Below are 6,029 nucleotides of genomic sequence, written 5' to 3' on the forward strand. Positions count from 1 at the left end.
CTTGTTATACCATGATATAACTCTGTTTTATGCTGTCCAAGTCATTCCATGTTTGGTTTCAATAGGTGTAGTGCATTGCCTCTTTTGTAGCCTTGCGTGCTCCATGTTTTTGGCCTTGTGTTCTAGCTTGTGTTGGCTAGTTTCGAGCTTGTTTTTGGTTTTGTTTGGACCTACCTGGAGACTATTTTAGATTCCCTTAGCCCTTTGGGGCTTGCTTTGTGTGGCCATGGCTTAAGTCCCTTCGCTAGTTCTTTGCTTTTGAGCTTCATGCATGCTATGCTTGTGTTATGTGTGTGATTTGGCATCATTCCTAACATCATTTCAGAGCATGTAATATTTTCATACTTGCATGCTTTTCACTCCTTAAATGTGCTTAAGAGTTGCATCTTTATGCCTTAATTCTTGGGCCCATTGGCATGCATGCTTGTCTAACATTTTGTACCATCAATTCAGCACCTTTTGGCCACTGGTTTAGGCATAGTTGAGGTCTGCCCATATTGGTTTAAGACCATCCTTGCATGTTGTTGCATGCTTGTCTTGCATATTGTTGTATGCTCGCTCCATCTTTGCATGTTGTCGCATGCTAGTTCCATTACATATTGTTGCATGTTTATTACACTGCATTTTGCATGCTTAAGTCATATTGCATGATTGCATGTTCAAGTTAGCATTGAGTATGCCATGTAGTTGCACTTTGCATGCTTAGAACATATTGCATGTTTTCCGTCCTTGCATTGCATTGTTGTTTGGATTAAGTGTTAATCTGAGCACGAGAAACGAGGAACGTTTCATACTTCAAGTGATGAGACGTGTCTCAATTCTCAGTCGCTGACGCTCTTGATTATCTATGATAGAGTTCTAGGCTTTATGTGTTTATTTGTGCATTCATTTCATATTGATTTGCACAAGTTACAAGTTGGATCTTTGGCCATCATGCATCGGGATGCGTGATTGATGGTCTTGGATCCAACTATGCCTCTCCCTTGATGTTTTGAGGTGATATAGAGTGGTATAGTGCATACATACTCTTGAGAGACCCTCCCTTTCCTCTATTTTGTGCTCTACTGCAACTTGGTGTCCCAACACATCAGTGGCCAGCAGTGCCATGCAGATGGCTGGCAGTCCTTCATTCTTGGCCGGCAGTGCCCACTCTTGGTCAGCAGGGGGGTCAGCAGTGGCTTCCCATGGCCGGCAGGCCACTGATGCATTCCCCAGACTGGTTTTGGTAAGGTTTAGTAGGAATTCCTTGAGGACATCCTGCAGATAGAGCCTCTAAAGAGCAACCAGAGAGCTTACCGGAACAGGAACCGAGCATGCATGTTCACCTTCTTCAACTTGCCGAGGCAACATTGTTCAACTGCTTACTTGTTAGTTAGCATTTGATTTTGTAATTTAATTAGTTAATTTGTTAATTAATTAAGTTTTGTAATAATTAGTTGTAGCTAGTTATTCATTCGGTTATGTAATAGTTAATTAGCTTGTTAGTTAGTTAATTAGTTGGCATGTATTATTTATTCGGACCCTCCGTCGAGATGGCGAATTTTGTAATAAGTGTGCGTGCGTGTGTGCATGCCTTTCAACCCCACGTTTTTCTCCCTTTTACTTACCTGCTTTTGATGGTTAGTCTTAGGGCATATTTTATTTAGCATCCTCATGCTATGCATGTTTGCATCATTAATCTATATTGCATGCACCGGGCTCGGCGCATCATACTAACTGCATTGTATTTCAATTCCAAGTTGAATACATGTATCAAATGTTGCATCTCATATGTCATCTTAGAATAGCCCAGCCTATTTCTAGTTACATTTCGCATGCGTTGCATTAGCCATCTTAACATGAACTAGGATCATGCATTAATTTCTAACTAGTTCTTTGTTTTGGCTCGGAGTACACTGTGAGTGTTTACGCTTTAGCATACTGCATGTGTGTGTAACAAGCCCGCGGGGGGACCTCGCTACAGCTCGGACTCGACTTTTCGTAGTCACGGTTCTAAGTCTGAACCAAAGAGTCCAAATCCGGCAAATCGTTTTGAGAAACAGATTTTTGAAAAAGTAGTGCCAAACATGGACTGCTTTGCCAGATACAGAGTCGCCACCTAAATATTTTATTTTGGGAAATTTAGGAAACCCTAACTCGGTGCCAAAAGGCCACGTGTCCGTCATCACCAAAGTTGCCTCGGCTCGGGAACTTGGGTACGATTGGGGAAGGTCACTTCGTGAGCACCCCCGCTCGCCTGGTCATAAACCGGCCTCTACTAACCATGATATCTATTTTTGAAAACATTGTGAGTTCTTATACCGGTTATTAGCCTAGGTTACTATGTGATGCGCACAGCATACAAGTATAGACCGGGTCGCCCGAATTGGAACAAAACATTTCATGCTTGTTTTTGAAAATGGTTTGCTACCCGCAGATAGGCTTGAAACATTTGATGATTTATTCCAATTTAGATAACCCAACCTTCACCCACAAGCACTTAGGCAGTTATATCATATAAGCAATTAGCCTCATGGTAAGCATGCTATTCATGGCAACACTCACACGCATGCAAGGATGCTAAAGCATAAAACTTACCGGGTACTCCAAGCCAAAATAGAAACTTCATTAGAAATCATGCATGATCCTAAGTATCAAGAAATGCTTAATGCAACACATGCAAAATGCAACTATAACAGGCTCGGCTATTCTAAGATGGTATATGAAATGCTACAACTACCATGTATTCAACTTGGAATTGAAAGTACGATGCAGTTAGTATGGTGCGCCGAGCCCGGTGCATGCAAAACAGATGAATGATGCAAACATGCTGTCATACTGTATGCTAATTTAAATATGCCTTAATCTAACCATCAAAAGCGGATAAATAAAAGGGAGAAAGACGTGGGGTTGGAAGACATACATCACACTCACCCACACTTATTACAGTTGTGCCCTTACACGGAGGGTCCGAATAAATATACAGTCCCAATATTACAGTCCCGAATAAAAGAATATTACAGTCCGAAATATTACAAAGTTCTAATTAATTAACAAATTAACTATGAAAGCAAATAAAACTGGCGTGCAAGCCAGGGACCGCCTTGCTTCTGATGGATGATGCATGTCCGGGTTGTCTTGCGCGGAAATCCACCGGAATGCCCCAATTAGCCTCTGTTTACACTTGTTCTTGCACTGCGTGCCAAGTCCCAAAAAAGTCGCTGATTCTGCGTTTTGCTGCAACAGAGAGCAGGAAAGAGGCATAGCAATGTATTTGCACAAATATATGCATGTCTCGATCCTCGTGCCACCAATCACGCATACCGAGGCATGATGGCGAGGAGTCGAAATGCACAACTCAATATAGGATGAATGCACATGAAATTACAGCTAAAACCTAATTCCATCATGGATAATCCGTAGTGTCGGTGACTGGGGAATTGAGACACATCCCGTCACTCGGAGTACGAAATGTACCTCGTTTCCCGTGCCCGGACTAACTCCTATTCCGAGCACGATGCAATATGCAACTAAGATATAATCCTAACATACAGAATGCTTATGAAATGAGATGCCTCAAAATGCGTGTACGCGGGCACGCAAATCGAGGCGATGATATGTGTCTCGAAATGCGTGCACGCGGGCACGCAAACCGAGGCGATGATATGTGTCTCGAAATACGTGCACGCAGGCACGCAAATCGATGCGATGATATGTGTCTCGAAATGCGTGTACGCGGGCACGTAAACCGAGGCGATGATATGTGTCTCGAAATACGTGCACGCGGGCACGCAAACCGAGGCGATGCAAAAATGCAATGAAATGACATGGAAATGACAAATGGGCTTATACCAACATGAGTGAGCCTCAGCCACACTCACATGGGATGCCGGCGGATAAAAAAGGAGTGCCTCGAAATGCGTGCACACGGGCACGCAAACCGAGGCGGTGATAAAATGCAATGAAATGACATGGAAATGACAAATGGGCTTATACCAACATGAATGAGCCTCAGCCACACTCACATGGGATGCCGTCGGATAAAAATGGAGTGCCTCGAAATGCGTGCACACGGGCACGCAAATCGAGGCAAAGGCAAAATGTGATGAAATGTCATGGAAATGACAAATGGGCTTATACCAAGATGAATGAGCCTCAGCCACACTCACATCGGATGTCGTCGGATAAAAATGGAGTGCCTCGAAATGCGTGCACACGGTCACGCAAACCGAGGCAATGGCAAAATGTGATGAAATGACATGGAAATGACAAATGGGCTTATACCAACATGAATGAGCCTCAGCCACACTCACATCGGATGCCGTTGGATAAAAACGGAGTGCCTCGAAATGCGTGCACACGGGCACGCAAACCGAGGCAATGGCAAAATGTGATGAAATGACATGGAAATGACAAATGGGCTTATACCAACATGAATGAGCCTCAGCCACACTCACATCGGATGCCGTCGGATAAAAACGGAGTGCCTCGAAATGCGTGCACACGGGCACGCAAACCGAGGCAATGGCAAAATGTGATGAAACATGGCAAAAATGATATGCAAGCGTGCCAGTGGAATTTCAGCAACAAAATATGGGGGAAAACAGTTCCGTAATGAAGCGAAATGACATGAAATGCAAGGAAATGACCCGAAATGCAACATTAGGCATCCGAAATGGCCTATAGCCATGCCAAACATGCACAATATGGACATGCAATGCAAAGACAGAAGCTAGACAGTCCCAAAAGATGCACTTTCACAGTTATAAACATGGCCAAACAGCAAGCATAGGTAGGGGAAAAATAGTATACAAGAATAAGGGCCAAAAGAGGGGTAATGAAGCAAGTGGTATAAGCTAAACCCAAACTGAAAAATTTCCTTCTACAACACTGAAGATGAACCAAAAATATGAACATTTACAGTATATGGAAGCCTCAAAATCAGTATACAAACATGCTAAAAATATGATGCAAAATGAGGCTCAAAAGGTGCTAAAACATGAAGTATACAAAATAATCACCAAACAGAAAAAAAGTGTGAATGAAACATGAAGTATAGGCCAAAATAAGGCCACTTTCAGTTCGGACCAAGGTCCAAAAACAGAAGCAAAGAGGGCTATCAATTTATGCAAAAATGGGGCCAAATAGGGGATATAACTACAAGTGACATATGGAAGCACCAAACAATGTTGAGCCCTTCTCCAATGTTGAATAGGGGATCAAAATAAGCCTAATATCAGTTTACAACATGCTCGAAAATAAATTGCTCATGGGTCAAAAATAGCATGCAAAATCATGACATACAAGATGATCAATGAAGCAAGTGTGTTATGGAGGGCTCAAACAGGGTTGAGCCCTTAATGAAAGGTGAAGATGAGCTCAAAAGATGGCCCTTTTCAGTTAGGTCCGGAGCTTGAAACAAAAAGGAAGTGGGGCTTAGAAATAGATCAAGAAAAAGGGTCAAAAGGGTAAAAGTGTTACTTACCCTTGAAGATTCGAACTTTTGTTGCTTCTTGGATGGATTTGCAACTTCTTTAGCCTTCAAGAATCCTTCCTTGTTGCTGGAAATGAGATGGGGGTGGTAGAGCTTGGTGGTGTAGAAGGAATGATGGTTAGTGACTTAGGGTTTTTTGAAGAATTGAGAAGGAAGAAGATGGAGTTGGCTATGGAAGCTTGAAGAGTAAATTTTCTAACCCTTAGAAGTGAGGCCACCAGCTGGTTAAAAGGATCAAAAAGGGGGTGTAAAGGTGGGGGAGAAGGAGAGCAAAACTCCCCCACAAAATATCCCCCGGATACAGAAAATATCTGGGGGATATTGCCCCACAGCTGTAAAGTGCACAGTGCAAGGAACACGGCCGGCCTAACACTTTTGCTGGAGGTGGCCGGCCGGCCACACCCCCTAGCCGGCCGGCTAGGGGTCAAAAGGGTCAATGTGATTTTCTGGCCGGCCAGCTAATGGAGAGGTACCCCTATGTGTGTACAACACAACCATGTGGTTAAAATTCCAAGAAAGTGGGTCCAAAGGGTTCAACATTAGCCCGGAAGGAGGG

The sequence above is a fragment of the Camellia sinensis genome, chromosome 3 (genome assembly GCF_055761805.1).
Source record: "Camellia sinensis isolate YWXY chromosome 3, ASM5576180v1, whole genome shotgun sequence".
NCBI lineage: Eukaryota > Viridiplantae > Streptophyta > Magnoliopsida > Ericales > Theaceae > Camellia > Camellia sinensis.